This window comes from Danio rerio, chromosome 10 (genome assembly GCF_049306965.1).
Source record: "Danio rerio strain Tuebingen ecotype United States chromosome 10, GRCz12tu, whole genome shotgun sequence".
In the NCBI taxonomy this organism is placed as follows: domain Eukaryota; kingdom Metazoa; phylum Chordata; class Actinopteri; order Cypriniformes; family Danionidae; genus Danio; species Danio rerio.
The window spans coordinates 575,050-593,167 of record NC_133185.1 but is presented as its reverse complement, the minus strand read 5'-3'; the positions used below and the strand labels follow the sequence as shown (position 1 = coordinate 593,167).

Here is an 18,118-nt window from a genome sequence, read left to right as displayed (position 1 = left end):
TGCACAGGTGACAGTCTGCAGTATTGAGGACATTCATGCACGCTCGGGTTACACAGCTTTGACTGGGAGTGTCAACAGGTGCGTTCACAAAACACCTGAGCACATGTGTGTGTGTGTGTGTGTGTGTGTGTGTGTGTGTGTGTGTGTGTGGAAAGTACCATTGCAGTGTGATTATAGAGGGCTGAGTTTCCCTCTTTGTGTTGAGTGAATGCACTTGTGTTTCTGGGTGGATTCCAGTGTGTGTTGCTGTCAAACAGCAGAGGACGCTCGCGCACACACATACACACACACACACACACAGGGCTGGGACTTTCCTGTGATCCATGCGGGATGGAGAGCTCCTCTGGGACTTCTCTTGATTTCAGTGCTCATTCAGGCTTTCCAGGTCGATCCGTTTCATTTTCTCAGAAGAGCCTCGTTTATGTAACAGCTCATTAGACTAATTTGTTTTCCCCGAAATAATTGAGGTGTTGTGTAATGCGTATGTTTGCTGGGGTGGAGCGTCAGTGAAGGCCCATTCACAGCCAGAACAATCACATTTAACAATCGTCCTTCTTTCAGGATGGAGAACGATAACAATTCATGGTAAAGTTTGAGAGAAAACTAACTCTAAAAACACAACTATAATGATATCGACACAGAGGAGCGATCAAAAACACTGAATCCATACTGCTTTTAAGAGCTCAAGCATTCAAAGAGACTGACGATAATATTGGTTATAATTGAGATATAGTCATTAAATAGTTATCGTCCACTGATATAGTTATAGTTTTCATTAAGGTTATCGTTTGTTATAGTTATCGTCCACTAATATAGTTTTCGTTATAGTTATCGTCCACTGATATAGGTACAGTTTTCATTAAAGTTATCGTCCACTGATATAGTTACAGTTTTAGTTATAGTTATTGTCCGCTGATGTAGTTATAGTTATCCTTATAGTTATCGTCCACCGATGTAGTTATAGTTATCGTCCCCTGATGTAGTTATAGTTATCGTTATAGTTATCGTCCACTGATATAGGTACAGTTTTCGTTATAGTTATTGTCCACTAATGTAGTTATAGTTTTCGTTATAGTTATCGTCCGCTGATATAGTTATAGTTTTCGTTATAGTTATCGTCCACTGATGTAGTTATAGTTTTCGTTATAGTTATCGTCCGCTAATATAGTTACAGTTTTCGTTATAGTTATCGTCCACTGATGTAGTTATAGTTATCGCTTTAGTCATTGGTCTGCTTATACAAGTTCAAATGTTGACTGACGAAATTAGTTGAGTGTTCACTTTATTCATTCATTCATTTTCTTTTCGGCTTAGTCTCTTTATTAATATGGGGTTGCCACAGCGAAATGATCCGCCAACTTATCCAGCATATGGTTTATGCAGCTGATGCCCTTCCAGCTGCATCACTGGGAAACATCCATACACACTCATACACTACAGCCAGTTTAGTTGATCAGTTCCCCTATAGCGCATGTGTTTGGACTGTGGGGGAAACCGGAGCACCTGGAGGAAACCCATGCCAACACGGGGAGAACATGCAAACTCCACACAGAAACGCCAACCGACCCAGCCGAGGCTCAAACCAGCGACCTTCTTGCTGTGAGGGGACAGCACTACCTACTGCGCCACTGCATCGCCCCGTGTTCAGTTTAAATGTAAGTATTATTAAATATCTTGTGCATGAATAGTTCAAGCTCAAATTAAAACAGATTATTCTAATAATTAAAATAATGGACTTATGTGTGTTAAGAATTAATTTATAATAAACTGAGCTCCTGCAATCTCAGTGATGCAAAAGCAGGCCTGCGGTGTGATGACAGGACATTTACAGATGCTTTGATTCACCATGATGTCATCATATATGCGCAGAGTTCCCCGGCTGAGCTCATCTGTAGGTGTTGTGCGTTTACACACCTATAAATAATCGCTGTTGGTGTGTTTAATGCAAATATCCTCCGGGATCCACCAGACATGGGGGTTTCAGTTTCATCTTCAGCTGATCTGGAGTCAGATTCTGGAAAACCCCTTTTAGATGACCTTCATCGCTGTAAATATAGCTGTCTGTGCTGGGCTGTATGAAGAAGTGATAAAGGTGACAATCTTCCACCAGTGTCTGTTTAACACACACACACACACACACAAATATAGACACTACAGCAGAGCTCAGGTCAGTGTGAATGCAGTTCCTAAATGTGTGTGCTGTGGCGGAGGGACATTTGCAAAATCGGATATTGCATTATATATATATATATAGCTCTGTTTGACAGTTTTCTGGGGAGTCTAATAGTATATTTAAGTACAGAAATTGTATAATCACAATGCAAAAAAAAAAAGCTTTTCTCCAGTTTTTGTCTCATTTCATGCATCTAAAAAGTTTTTAATTAATTAAAATATCCTTTCATTATTAAAATAATCTTAGTTTCAGTTTGAAATGTGGATATATGGACTACATAAAAGATCTTGCAGTGCAAATGTGAAACCCACTGTCTAGTCTTCATCGTATATATGATTTAATACAACTAATCTTTGTAGCACCTCCAAACATCATCATTTCTCTTGCCCAAATGTTGTATATGATAAGGCAACATTTGACAGCAATGACAGACTATAGAACTGTCTATTGAAATGCTCAGTCACAGACCTTTAAACTCATGCATGTGATAAACTCTCACGAGCAACGCCACAGCCTACCTGAGTATTGCTGCTGACCATGTCCATCCCTTTATGAGCACAGTGTCTCCATCTTCTGATGGCTACTTCCAGCAGGATAACGCAGCATGTCATAAAGCTCAATCATCTCAGACTGGTTTCTGGAACATGACGATGAGTTCACTGTACTCAAATGGCCTCCACAGTCACCAGAGCTCAATCCAATAGAGCAGCTTTGGGATGTGGTGGAACGGGAGATTGGCATCATGGATGTGCAGCCGACAAATCTGCAGCAGCTGTGTGATGGAGCAAAATCTCTGAGGAATATTTCCAGTAGCTTGTTGAATCTCTGCCATAAAGGTATTAAGGCAGATCTGAAGGCAGAAGGGGTCCAACACGGTACTAGTGAGGTGTACCTAATAAAGTGGCCGGTGAGTGTATATTGAGCAGCTCTAGTGTGTGAGTGTGTGTCTCCACGTGTCTTCAATTAGACTCCTGGTCTGCTCTTACACCATCACTCATGTCCATGCTCCAGCTACAGTCTCACACACACACTTTCTTTCGCACGCTCCTCCTGAATCACACACACACACACACACACACACACACACACACACTGGTCTGCAGATCTGCTTTCTGGCCTCCGGCTGTCCAGAAGACATAAAGCAGCTGTGAGTTTGATTTCTCGCTGCACTGCAGCATAATTCACTCTAAACCTCACAAACAAATAAAGCTAATGGTGTTTGGCACAAACATTGACTTCAGAAACTCTGCTGGAATGTCTCAGAGCGCTCTGGCTGACGAGAACAGGAGAGTTTAGCAAACTTCCAGCGTCTTTAACACTTTGTTTGCATTCAGCATATGGCTAACATGTTAACATAAGTTAGCGTGTCTTAAGCATATTAAGGGTGTGCGTCTTCTTAAAGGTGACCTATAAGGCCTATGCCTCTCTCTGTACACGCGTCTCTGCTGTCTCTCTAGTGTGTGTGTGTGTGTGTGTGTGTGTGTGTGTGTGTGTGTGTGTGTGTGTGTGTGTGTGTGTGTGTGTGTGTGTGTGTGTGTGTGTGTGTGTGTGTGTGTGTGTGTGTGTGTGTGTGTGTGTGTGTTTGAGTGTGTGTTTGAGTGTGTGTTTGAGTGTTTGAGTGTGTGTTTGAGTGTTTGAGTGTTTGAGCTGGGAACAGCACACAGATGTTGTCCTCCAGCTCTCTGAATCTGACGTTTTCAAGCTGTGATCCTCGTTGTGGTGTTTTGGTGACTGTCGCTTTAAATGTAAATGAGATTGTGCTCTTTTCAGAAGAGGGCGGAGCTACAGACACAGACGGGTGTTCAGGCTGACCCGCAGGATCAATGCGGAGACTCGTCTGTCACTGGGGTGTTTCAGGAATCAGTCTCATGCTCTCCACTCCTCCGTGACCACCACAGCATCAGCTCAGGATACGGCCTGGTCCAGGATTATGGAGACCTCTAGAAGTCCTCAATGGATGAGTGCTGGTTTTCTCAGCGAAGCTGAATCAGTGTTTGAGAGTAAACAGGAGTGTGTTTGGAGTCAGTATAGTGTGTTTTCAGTGGTCGAGCAGGACTTGGTGTTTTCACATAGAAAATCCCAAAAATCCCCGGGTAGTTTATTCCAGGATTTGTCCTCTGACTTTGGATCCTCCACACATGCTGTAAAGACACAAGATATTAGCCTGGAGGAACAGATTTGATGATGGAGATCTGCTGACACTTTTCTTGACGTGAGGAGATTCTGGTTTGTGTTCCTCCAGCTTGAAGACGTTCATAATAAAGAGTTCCTTCATGAGCAGTGATAGAAAAGGTCAAAATCAATAATCCGACATCAGTGTCTGATAGCATCTGATATCACCACCATACCCTTAATAGTGCAGTAGGCATTTGCAGTGGTGTCCGAAACCATAGTGGACATTCTGAAGTGCACTCAATCAATCCCACAATGCACTAAAATAACATCTCTGGGCTCTGGGATGGAGCATCACACAGTGGAGACGTGTCCTGCGCTCAGATGAAGCAGTGTTTCAGGTGTTTCTTGGAGAAATGAACACTGTGTGCTCCAGACCAAAGTGGAAGACTATCATCCAGACTGACACCATTAACAGGTCCAGAAGCCCGGCTCTGTCATGGTCTGGGGTTGTGTCGGTGCTCTTGGTGAAGGTGACCTGCTCTTCTGTGATGCTCCATTAATGCTGAACAGCACAGAGAGATTCTGGAGCTCAATATGCTGCCTTCTGCTCCAGAGATGCCCATGCAGAGTCCAACAAGACCATGCAGAACCACATTCAGCTCACATTACCTGCTGCAGAGGAGGAGGAGACAGACGCTGGACTGGCCTGCCTGCAGTCCTGACCTGTCTCCAATAGAGAATGTGTGGAAGAGCCCGTACTGTTGCCCACCTGCAGGAGGAATGAGGCAGAATGACCCTGAAACACTCCAGCACTCGCTGTCTTCAGTCGCTAAATGTAAAGTGTTATGAATGGAACAACGTAACGGAGCGGGAAATGCTTTACTGAAACAACTGTTATAAAGTGTGTCAAAAGAATACAAATTTGAATATGTGTGTATTAATAATAATTGTGAGGAACTCATTAATAAGTGTATTGTCTGCAATCAAACCCAATTCAAAGAACATTTGGAAATCACTACTTTATTTCTATCTTTTCCACACTTTATATATAAATATAGGAGGTGATTTCCGACACAGCCCATGTCTTTACTAATTATCATAATGAGTTCAGTTTTCAGATGTCAGAGCACTCCTAATATGGTGTTGTTTTCCACACCGGTCCTGAAATGAAGCAATCAGATGATATGAACGCATGATGAGTTGCGCTGCATGACATTTGATGATGTGCAGAAAGAGTCGGGTCATGTTATTGTTCGAAGATGAAGTGAATATAGACGAGTGACTCATTCGGCTCCTGCAGGGAGGAAGTGATGTCACTCTGAGAGTCAGTATTGAGCACAGGGCTGCATATATTTCTGTCTGATATTTGCTGCAGTTCATCAGGAAGTGATGATTTTGTTCTCTTTGACTCATTAAATGGAAACTGCTTTATTCACAGATGAGTTAGATCAGTGCGGAGGAATGAAATCTGTCATGTACATGCTACACACATTTCAGAATTTACCAAAAATGATGTATATAATATGCCATGTATGACATATAGCCTATATTTCTGATATCTGCCACGTTTTTGTAACTGTGCAGAGTTGTAGCAGCTTTACTGGGTCTACTATGCTTCTGTATTTCAATACTGCTCATTTTGGTGGTATTTGGAGAGACCATTGTTTTCTGAGGTGGTACTTGATGACAAAAGTTTGAGAGCCGCTGTTTTAGAGGATATACGAGTCTGCCGCTGAAGTCTAGTCGGCATTTCTGCAGTGTGAGCCCTGTGTTTCAGTGGTTTGAGGAGGTAAAACTCCAGTGTTTCAATGAAATCAGTTGTAAACCCAGAGGAGTCTGCGTCAGCGTGGTGTGTGTGCTTTATTTTTCAGACTAAACGCAGACGTATGTGTTTATATCACTGCATTCTTTACTGTGTCAAACATTCAGTGTATTGATAGAGCGCATCCTCATCTCCAGCCAGACAACTGCAACAGTTGTGTGTGTGTGTGTGTGTGTTAGTCTGTGAACCCTGAGACCGCACACACACACACACACACACACTTATGTTTCTCATCAGAGATCAAAGTTGAGATTCCTTTCTAATGCAGGAGGACTCTCTCACACACACACACACACACACACTCTCTCTCTCTGCTGGATGTGGTTTGTCTGGTGGTGTTGTGAATGTGTGTGTGGCTTTGTGGGATCATCAGGGCTTGTGATGTTTGTGATTGTGGAGAAAGCTTGTTTCTCTAATGGATATATCATGTGTGTTTTACGGTCGGCATGTCGGCTGGCTTTATGATCTGTTTGTTTGTGTGAGGAACATCAGAACATTGGAACCATCTGAGGCGTTCTCTCCTCCAGATGTTGTTTTATGGGTCGTGGATCAGATGGTTCGCATTTCTGAGTCGTTTCTCATTACAAAGGCTTCAGAAAAACAACATTGACGGCCAGAAAGCACAGCACCTTCAGACTGACTTCAGCTGGTAAACATCCCACAGAGGGTGAAATTAATGACATGTAACTAGCGGAGCTGCGGTTGAGTTTCAGATGTGGACATTTCCTCAATCACACTCTCATTTGTGTCAGAAACCACCGCACAGACACACAGAACACACCAGTGCTCTTAATGTGGGGCTAATGAAGTGGAGTGAGTTCTGCTTCACTGTGTTTGGGTTTCTGGAGCTCGAGTGCTGTCGTCTGATGTGTTTCTCCACCAGTGCTCAGAGTGGAATTTCTCTCTCTAGGGATCAGGGAACAACCCAGGGCTCAAGGCTAAACTCAGAAAGTTGAGGAAATATTTCTGTGTGAAACTGAAAAACCAGCCTGAAACACGGCAACAGTCCGACACCCACACAGCAAACCTCAGCAGCCTCGTACAATCACACTGTAAATGGGTAACTAGAAATACCCTAGTAACCATGGCAACCACATAGAAGCAGTCTGTATCATAGCAACACTGTTAAACCCATAGCAACAACTTGGCAACCAAATAGCAGTGGTCTATCAACTATGGTAACAATCTGGCAACCCAATAGCAAACTCTCAGCTGCCTCATAACCTGGTAACTAGAGATTCTCTAGTAACCATGGCAACAACCTTGCAACCATAGCAACACTAACAGCCACACAGCAGCTGTCTGACAACCATAGCAACAATCTGGTCACAACAACAGCCTGGCAACCAAATAGCAGCCGTTTGACAACAACAACAACAACCTGGCAACCACGACAACAATCTGGTAACAGCATCAACAAGCAGTCTGACAACCAAAGCAGCAACTGTCAACCATGGCAACAACCTAGCAACCACATAGCAGCTGTCTGACAACCATAGCAACAATCTGGTAACAACAGCAACAAGCAGTCTGACAACCAAAGCAGCAACCATGGCAACAACCTGGGAATCAAATAGCAGCAGTCTGACAACCTGGTAACCACAGAAACAACCTGACAACCAAAATAACACCCTAACAACCACATAGCAGCAGTCTGACAACCACAGCAATGACCTAGCAACCACGTTGTAGCACTTTGACAACCATATCAACAATCTGGTAACAACAGCTACAACCTGAGCACCGCAACAACACCCTGACAACTACATAGCAGCAGACTGACAGCATTAGCAGCAACCTGGCAACCAAATAGCAGCTGTCGGCCAATCTGACAACCATAGCAACACCCTGACAACCACATAGCTGCTGTCTGACAACCATAGCAGCAACAACCTGACAACTATAGAAAAAGCCAGATAACAACACAGCAGCAGTCTGACAACCACAGCAGCGACCTGACAACCAAATAGCAGCAGTCTGACAACTGTAGCAACAACCTGGAAACCCCAACAACAACCCGGCAACCCAATAGCAAACTCTCAGCAGCCTCATACCATCACCCTGGTAACTAGAGATTCCCTGGTAACCATGGCAACCACAGCAACAACCTGACAACCACATAGCAACAAACCGACAATCACAGCAGCTACCTGGCAACAAAATAGCAGCAGTCTGACAACTGTTGCAACAACCTGACCACCACAAGAACACCCTGATAACTATGTAGCGGCAGTTTGACAACCTGGTAACCATAGTGACATCCTGACAACCATAAAAACCTGTTAACAACATACCTGCAGTCTGACAACTGTAGCAACAACCTGGAAACCACAACAACAACCTCTCAGCAGCCTCATACCATCACCCCGGTAACCAGAGATTCCCCAGAGACCATGGCAACCACAGCAACAACCTGGCAACCAAATAGCAGCAGTCGAACAACCTGACACTATAGCAACAACTTGGCAACCACATAGCAGCAGTTTGACAACCATAGCAACAATCTGGTAACAACAGCAACAATCTGACAGCCATAGAAACACCCTAGCAACCACATAGCAACAGTTTGAAAACTATAACAACAGCCTGGTAACCACATAGCAGCAGTCTGACAACCGCAGCAGCTGTGGTGATTCCTGCAGTGTAGTGAGAGTGTCCTCCCTCCAGCAGTGTGTGTGTGTGTGTGTTGATGAGTGTAGTTGAGTAAGAGTGACCTGTCTGACCTCCACAGAGTGAGTCTAACTCTCACACACAGACTCTCACTGACTCACACACACACACACACACACACACATGCGCACATCAGCATCTGTTTACAATCTACTGCCGGCAGGAGCTTCCTGTGCACACCGATACAGTGGAGGAGATGCTGACGCACACTCCACAGCACACATGTGCACAAACACACACACACGCACACGTTCACAAAACACACACACTCCACAGCATACATGTTCACAACACAAACGCATACACACACACACTGAAAGAGAGGGACAGAGACACACACACAGACACAAATGCACACAGACAAATACACACACAGTGAGACAGACAGACACACACAGGCAGACACACACACATACACACACACACACACACAATCCCTTATATAGACAAAATGATATTGAGAGTCAGCAGAAGAATTGCAGCTCTGCTCATCCTCATTGACAACACACACACACACACACACACACACACACTCACTCTACTCCCCCCAGACCTGCTGGGGCTTCTGTAAAACTGTAGATGTTCTGAGGAACGGCGGAGAGCTGTAACCACTGACGCCCACTCACTGTGAGGAAAATACTCTAGAAGTGTGTGTGTGTGTGTGTGTGTGTGTGTGTGTGTGTGTGTGTGTGTGTGTGTGTGTGTTTCTCCAGCATTCTTCAGAGCGTCTTCCTTCGTGTCTTACAGGAGAAACTCAAAGAGGTTTAGCTGGAGTGGAGACGTCAGGTGCTGCTCTGAGGAGAACACACCACACTGTCTGGAGAGGAGGACTCAGCTGATGTGTCTGGAGAGGAGGACTCAGCTGATGATGGTGTGAATATCCAGGCAGATCTCCTCAGATGAGTTCAGCAGTCAAACAGAGGTCAGCTTCAAGAGTTCACACAGGATCTTGGAGGATCAGAATAGCTGGTTTCGTCATACACTAGAGCGAGTGTCATTTCCTTCTTTCTTCTGAGAAGATCTAATAAATATCATTGATTTCCCCTCTGATTTCTAGAAGACGACACACACAGTGAATGTCAGCGAGGGCCATGTTAGTTTCTCACCGTTTATACATCAACAGTATTGTGATGATGGATTACATGTGGAGTTCACACACACCTACACATTATTTCAGACCCTCATGGCTTCTGTTCAACAATGAAGAAGATACTTTGAAGAATGTTGGAAATCTGCTAACCATTGACTTCCATTGTGTTTGTTTTTCCTACTATGGAAATCAATGATCTTCAGCGTTCAACAGCAGACAGAAACTCATAAAGATCTGGAAACACTCGAGGGAGAGTGAACTGACCCTTTAATTAGGAAATTATATATTATATTATTATAAATTATGTTATATTATTAAATATTATATTATATTATATTTTTATAAATTATATAATATTATATTATATTATTATAAATTATATTATATTATTATAAATTATATTATATAATTATAAATTATGTTATATTATTATATATTATATTATATTATTATAAATTATATTATATTATTATAAATTATATTATATTATTATAAAGTATATTATATTATATTATAGTATATTATTATAAATTATATTATATTATTATAAATTATATTATATTATATTATTATAAATTATATTATATTATATTATATTATTATATTATATTATATTATATTATATTATATTATATTATATTATATTATATTATATTATATTATATTATATTATATTATATTATATTACTCACCCGTTGTCCTCAGAAGGGCAGAAGCTGCAGAAACTGTCTTATAAACACACGTCTGGTCTGAACCCCTCCCCCAGAGAATCCTGAGCCCATAGTGATCTCTGATTGGCTCCTGTACTGGTAGGCGGGGCTTCATTCACCTCTTTGACTGTTATGCTTTTCCCCATATCAAACTGTAGGCCATTTTGAGGGATGTAACCAACAACAACAGCCCCAACGTATTTCCTGTGTTACATATTTAATTTCTATAGCTTCTGAGAATCCCAAACGGTCCACATATGATAAATAATGATCCGACAGCTGTTTTAACATCACGTAATGATTGAATCGCCTCTTGGTATAGTTATGAAACAGTTTGACGACATTAGGAAATGTTCACAAGCTGCTGTTTGCTTTAATGTGGCAGAAGACGTCCATGTGTTGGAATCTTGACAGTCAATAGTGATGTTTCCATCCACATATTCTTGTGCACATTTTAGAATATTGCATAAAAATGAGAGGGGTCGGCTGCAGACTTGATGCAGATGCAAGCTGAGCTGCATCCAATGCTTTTTAATGCGCTCACCTAACCCCAGCCCTCACAGTGACATCACTAGCTCCATTGAGTGCATTGTGTCTGACATTGCATCTCTGAGCAATGCAATCTCAGCTTGCATCATAAAGGCTGCATCCAGACACTGTTGGTTATTGGAAACAGCGAGATGTGCATTCATTTAAAAATACACCGTATAAAGGTTTGAGCATAAGCGGGAGTAGGATAAAGCATTGTTTAAACATTCCTGCATCAATTCCTGGAGTCACACAACAGCAGAAGCAACACACACTTTCTGATGAGTGACTAATCAAGCCATTTCAAGAATTAAACAAGAACAGGTTTCCCATAACGTGTGGGAAATGAAGCGCTGTTTTCACTCTACATGAACTTCTCATCTGAAACATGGCTTTTTCAGAACTGAGACTGTAATATTTTGATTTAGGGGTGTTTATTTGGACAGAAGCGCTGCGTCAGGACAGGGTTTCTGCGGTGTGGGAGTGTTCGGGCTTCACATCCGTCGCTTTGTACTGATGACAGAAATATTATCTGTCAAGACACGAGGGCGATTCCATAATAAACCCAAGGTGTGTTTTGCAGAAAGTACCTTGCTCTTTCACAGCGCTCTGGAGTTGAGTTTCAGACAGGAATATCCGCTACAGCTCTGGGTTTTCAGCCTTCTGCCGTTTCTCCATCCCTAGAGAGAGAAACATTCCTGGAGAGAAATAAATCACACGACACCAACACGAGTTCCAGAAACACAAACACACTTAAACAGAGACCGGTTCACACTGCGCCTTCAGGGACGTTATTGAACTGGTACACAGAATAATGACTATATATATATATATATATATTTATATAAGTGAGCGTCACGGTGGCGCCGTGGCAATCACAATCGCCTCACAGCAAGAAGGTCGCTGATTTGAGCTTTTCCGCTGGTCAGTTGGCATTTCTGTGTGGAGTTTGCATGTTCTCCCCGTGTTGGCGTGGGTTTCCTCCGGGTGCTCCGGTTTCCCCCACAGGCCAAACACTATAGAGGAATTAGGTAAGCTAAATTGGCCGTAGTGTATGAGTGTGAATGCAAGAGTGTATGGATGTTTCCCAGTGTTGAGTTGCGGCTGGAAGGGCATCTACTGCGTAAAACATACGCTGGATAAGTTAGCGGTTCATTCCGCTGTGGTGAACCCAGATTAATAAAGGGACTAAGACAAAAATAAAATGAATGAATATATAAATGAGCACACGGTCATCAATAACACAACACAAAAACAAAATAAAAGCAAAACAACAAACAAAAACACAAAACAAAATAAAACAACATAAACAAAATAAAAACAACAAACAAAATCACAAAACAAAAACTAATTTAAAAAACAACAAAAAATAAATAAAAACAAAACAACAAACAAAAACACAAAAAAGCACATGATAACACAACTCAAAACAAAATAAAAACAACAGACAAAAACACAAAACAAAAACAAAATAAAACAAAACAAAAATAAAATAACAAACAAAAACACAAAACAAAAACAAATTTAAAAAACAACAAAAATAAATAAAAACAAAACAACAAACAAAAAGATAAAATAACACAACACAAAATAAAATAAAAAACAAAACAACAAACAAAACACAAAAAAGCAAAATAACACAACTCAAAACAAAATAAAAACAACAGACAAAAACACAAAACAAAAACAAAATAACACAACACACTAATTAAATAAAAACAAAACAAAAAACAAAAAAACACACAACACAAAACAAAATAAAAACAACAGACATAAACACAAAACAAAAACAAAATAACACAACACACTAATTAAATAAAAACAAAACAACAAACTAAAACACAAAAAATAAAATAACACAAAATAAAAAATAACAAACAAAACAAAAATAAAAACAAAACAACAAACAAAATCAAAATAGAAAGATCATACATTTACATTCTATTTCGTTTGCAAAAAGAAAATGTAAGTTTGACATTTTTTAACGTTTCTCTTAATTTTACCTGTTCATTAAAATTGTACTTAATATTTTCACCATGTTAATTTGGCTGGACTAATATTTGCACCGTGATCCTCAGTGTTTTTGTTAGATTAGTTCATCAGTGTTGTCTTTGGTACTGACTAATCTACTATATCTGCACACATATATTACTGTTAATCATCCTGTAGAGATATTAATGATTTACTGACTGACTGACTTTCTGACTGACTGATCGACTAACCCACCCCCCTCCTTTCCTGAACCCAAACAATAGTGTTTTGAAAAGCAATCCAGAACAAGAAAGGCCCTTGTCTGATTTTTACCACGTTTTTCAGATTTTATCACATTCTCACCCTGTTATTTACTTGTTTATTTTAGTTTTCGGGGCTTCTGTTTTTGTCTTGCCTGCCTTCTGTATCCATTCCTCACCAGACTCAAACCCATTGTCATGGTCAACTCCTCTCTGCGTCTCCAGTCTGTCAATGTACATGTTGCTACCCGACAATCTGGTAACAGCCAAAAAGCTGTCCACACGGAGGTAAACGGTCAGCTGGTAGCGCAAAAAGGAATGCCGTCATACCACCCCGTAGTGTTCGTTTTAAAGATATACGTACCTCTGGATACATAACTCGGGATCTCCAGAAATGTATACAGGGCTGCGTTTTCAGAATGAGCCTGGGTTGTTTATAGCATTTGCTGATTCACAGTGCAATTCTGACAGTAATATTGATGGTAATACTGTAAAATATACATCAGTTTTTTACTGTATATGATCGTCATCAATGCTGAGCACTATATATGTGTGAGTTTACAGCATAAGCCTGATGACGGAGCACAAACACAGAGCTGGAGTGTTGAATAAGCTTTTGTGTGAGTTTACGGAGCCTCAGTTTCAGAGCTGGAGGCAGAAGCAGAAACACAAAGAGCTGAAATGTGAAAGACTGACCCGACTCTCGCTCTTTTCTCTCGGTGTAACCTCCTGCTCAAATATCCGCTCGTCTGCTTACTGTGTTTCTGTCAACATGACAGAGCGCGATCAGCACACTTAAGAGGACACTATTGAGGAAACACTATCTGCAGACCTGCTTCCTCCAGCAAACCCCAAAACCTTAGAAGGGCAGTCCATTACAGCTTATCGTCAGTTCTGGGCTTCTTATCTCGTTCTCCAGGGCTGCAGGCATGTGTTCGGCACATTTTTATATCCACTGTCTGCTTTAAGATATCTTTTAGAAAACTGAGGAACTTTAGATCTTCCTTTGTGTCTGGAAGTCTGCTGGAAAATGCAAATGATGTGAGGTTTACGCTCTCAAACCTTTTCTCTGGTCTGAAGCAAAATAATCGATGAAATCAGCCTGATTTCACCAGGAAACGGAAGTATTTTACGTTTTGTCAGTTTGGTGGCTAATTTAGAGTTCAGTCTTATATAAATGTACGATTTTAAAAAGGAGGCGTGGCACCCGACCCCACCCCTAACCCCAGCCGTCATAGGGTGAAGAGCAAATCGTACTCAATAGTACAAACTAGATCGTACGAATCCAAATGAAGTAGCCACTTAATCAAAAAGTTACGAATTGCCGTGAGATTGCGTTGGATAAAGTAGCAGCAATAGCAGGACGATATTTGAATAAATAGCAGTCCCAACTGTTTTCAGATTCGGGGTTGCACATCATATAATCTTACTGTGGTATTTCAGACTCATAAACTGATTCTCTGCTTCATCCTTGTCTTTCTGTCACTGACTGCTGTTTATCTGATGTAACATTGGAGAAGCACACACACACACACGTGAAAATGGTGGGCAGGGACAGACAGCTCATTTGCATTTAAAGGCACAGGCTACAAAAACAGCTACACTTTCCTCTGAGCTCAAAATGGGTATATTCACCATCTGATGGGGATTTTGAGCTGAAGCTCCACAGACATATTCTGGAGACGCCAAAGACTTCCTTATGAAAGTGGTCAAATAGGAGCCATGTAAGTGTTTCTAAAATGCACATATAAACAGCTGGATGGAAACAAAGCGCTGTTATAAATAACTCAGGCTGTCATCAATGGCTCACTCGTGTGTATTCGTGCACGTGTGTGTGTGTGTGTGTGTGAGTTCAGGATGGGTATAGCAGACAGAGGGAACAGCTAATAGTCCAGCACATTTCCGATGGATAAACAAACATGAGGACTGATGTATTTAGATGCGTGAGGAGGTCTGATGCCGACGTCTGATGTCTGATCTCCAGATGTTTCTCATTTCTGCCAGAACTCCTTTGATTTCACTTCAGCTCTTTGATACTGGAATGATGTTAGTCATTGCGCGTGTGTGTGTGTGTGTGTGTGTGTGTGTGTGTGTGTGTGTGTGTGTGTGTGTGTGTGTGTGTGTGTGTGTGTGTGTGTGTGTGTTAATAATGCCTGCACTGTTTAAAGACGTAAGTTCTCAATTTTCTGCTCAAATCATCTGTTGTTCTCGGTCTTCATTCTCTGATGTTTTGTGCATCAAAATCCAGAATGAAATCGCCCTAAAGTCATTAATCGCCAACGCCAAAATTAAGTGAGTTTTTCTCCTTGAAGGGCTCCTATTTACCCCTTTTTCAAGATTCAAGATAAGTCTTGTGTCTCCAGAATGTGTCTGTTCAGCTCCAAATACCCATCGGATTGTTTATTAAACCTTTATTCATCTGGAAAGTTTGAGCTGTTACGTAATTGTAGCTGTGTTTGTGGCCTGTGCCTTTAAAGCTGGTTCTCCCCACCCACCATTCCCACATGTCTGTCAGAGCTGCAGCAGGGTATTCACAGTGTCTTAAAAAAGTTTAATGTCAAAAGCTAAGTTTCAGGCCTTAAAAGTCTTAAATCTACAGAATTATTGTGTTGTAGGTCTTAAATCTTTTATAACAGGTCTTCATTTTCCTTTGTTCATGTATAGCCACTCGATCTGGCCATTAACACACACCCAATCACCAACAAGCCATCTCAATAAAACCTTTTATTTAAAAAATATATATTTTTAATTTAAACTTTCCGTTTAAAAATAGTATTGAACTGCTTTTCTTACAGTAACATTGTTTAAAAGTTCTCAGTTTATTTACTGCTGAGGATACTGAGCTGACCTGTATTATCTATTATTAATTAATTAATTAAATGTATTAAATTATAATCATTTTTGATTTGTCAAGTGCAAATCTTTTCCAACTGGGATATTCGAAAGCAATCCTTAGCATTTAGTCTTGTATAAGTCTAAAATGTAAGTCATAATGGACTTAAAAATGTCTTTAAAAGTCTGCGTCGGCTTCTCGTAGATAAGCAGCACAGTGACAGACAAGATTGAAGCAGATCTCCTTTACTACAGTAAGAACTTTCCCAACGGTTATTTGTTATATTTTTTGTGGAGTTAATTCAAGCCTTTCTGCAACGATAAGTCACACACTATGTCATTATTAAGAATGCTCGTGTGCACACACACACACACACGTTTAGCTTTGCACTGTTTTTGCACAGCAAATGTGACAGGATACAGGTTAATATCCAATGCTGTATAGTTATCCTTTATGTTAATGTACAAAATAAGCCTGATGTTACGTCCACAAACCGGGATTGAAGCGGGATTGTGCTGACATGTGGATGTGCTGATGAATGACAGTGTTTTTATTGTCTTTATTACATCATGCACAGTTTTAAACACATTTGAAACTTGTGAAACTCACTCTTGATCACATTTGATGATGACTGATGATCACAGAGAGCTGAACAGATCTTTTATTCCCAGTTGATTTGTGCATGTCCTGTCTTGTTGACAGGCGTATTGTGTTTCCATCATCTCCATATGACTGTGGGCGCACTATACCTGCACACAGTTCTGTCCAAACAGCTTACAGAAGATGATTTTCATCATAGGTGCCCTTAATAATCTTAATAAGCAAAATAATCTGCCAATGGGGGAAGTGAAATAATCTTAAGTCAAAAAGACAAACAAGATTATTCTGCTTCCCTCATTGGCAGATTATTTAGCTTGTTTTAACATAAAACTTACACTCAATGTTTCTGAAAGCAACACTATGTCTAGAAAATGCTTCTTGATTAAAGAGTTTTTAGATATTTGGACTAGAAACAAGACAACATCTGTAAGTAAGAAGAATAGAGTCCACAAACACTACATTTCCAGCAGTTCAGTAATGTAAGTGTCCATTTCTAATATACAAGATGGCATTTTTAAGTGTAACTGTACGGTGCGTTTGAGTGGCCAAATGCTTTAATAATAACTTTAGCATTTTTTCTATAATGATCTAATCCAGCCGGGGGATTTTAATGTGTGTGGTGGGAGAAAAACACTGACATTCTGCATTGAGAGATCACCAACGACCTCTGTAAATAGTACAGTGAAAACCCCTGAGAAACAATTACCATGAACACAAGACTTCTGAGGCTAACTGGACTGAAATAATAACCGTAAAGTAGTGTATTTCATTAGTTTTCCCCGTTTGTTTATGCTTTTCAATTGCATTATGCGATCTTAATCTTTCTTCCAACAACTTTTAGTCTTGTAAAGTTGTAAAAAGTGACGTTTGTAATAGTTTGCAGTGCTATATTTTCTTCAACCTAGGCACATTTTGAAAACATAGTCCTATAAACATTTCTGGAAATTGTGAATAATGTCTCTAGAGGTACGTATGGCTGCATTTCATCTTTAAAATGAATGCTATGAGGCGGTAAGACGCCGTTTCCTTTTCGTGATCGCAGCTGACTGCATGCTTACCTCAGTGTGGGCGGCTTTCCCACTGTTACCAGTTTGTCCAGTAGCTCGCCGCATATGTTGGAGGATTTGAGATGCAGAGCTGAGTAGACCGTGACAAGAAAGGTGGTGATTGGGTCAATCTGTCCCACATAGCAAAATTTCTCTGGCCCAGCTCTGGCCCACACAATCAGGTTTTGCTTGGCCCACATGCCGCAGTGAATTACGGTACATGACTGGACCAAATCTGGCTTCCAGACAAGGGCGAAACACAGACCATATCTGGGCCAAGTCTCAGCCAAGTTAATAACT

At 40.9% G+C, this 18,118-nt stretch overlaps 1 long non-coding RNA gene across 3 annotated transcripts; it reads left to right on the top strand.

Moving 5' to 3' along the window:
• The first annotated feature begins 7 nt into the window (after window positions 1–7).
• On the top strand, window positions 8–9,939 carry LOC141376279 (uncharacterized). 3 transcript variants are annotated; one of them, XR_012386045.1, is made up of 3 exons: window positions 8–78; window positions 9,528–9,702; window positions 9,838–9,939. It is a non-coding gene; the product is annotated as an uncharacterized lncRNA (long non-coding RNA). The 3 variants fall into 3 exon arrangements; XR_012386044.1 differs by lacking the exons at window positions 9,528–9,702; window positions 9,838–9,939 and adding an exon at window positions 3,944–5,370; XR_012386043.1 differs by lacking the exons at window positions 8–78; window positions 9,528–9,702; window positions 9,838–9,939 and adding exons at window positions 238–1,655; window positions 3,944–5,370.
• Window positions 9,940–18,118: the final 8,179 nt, after the last annotated feature.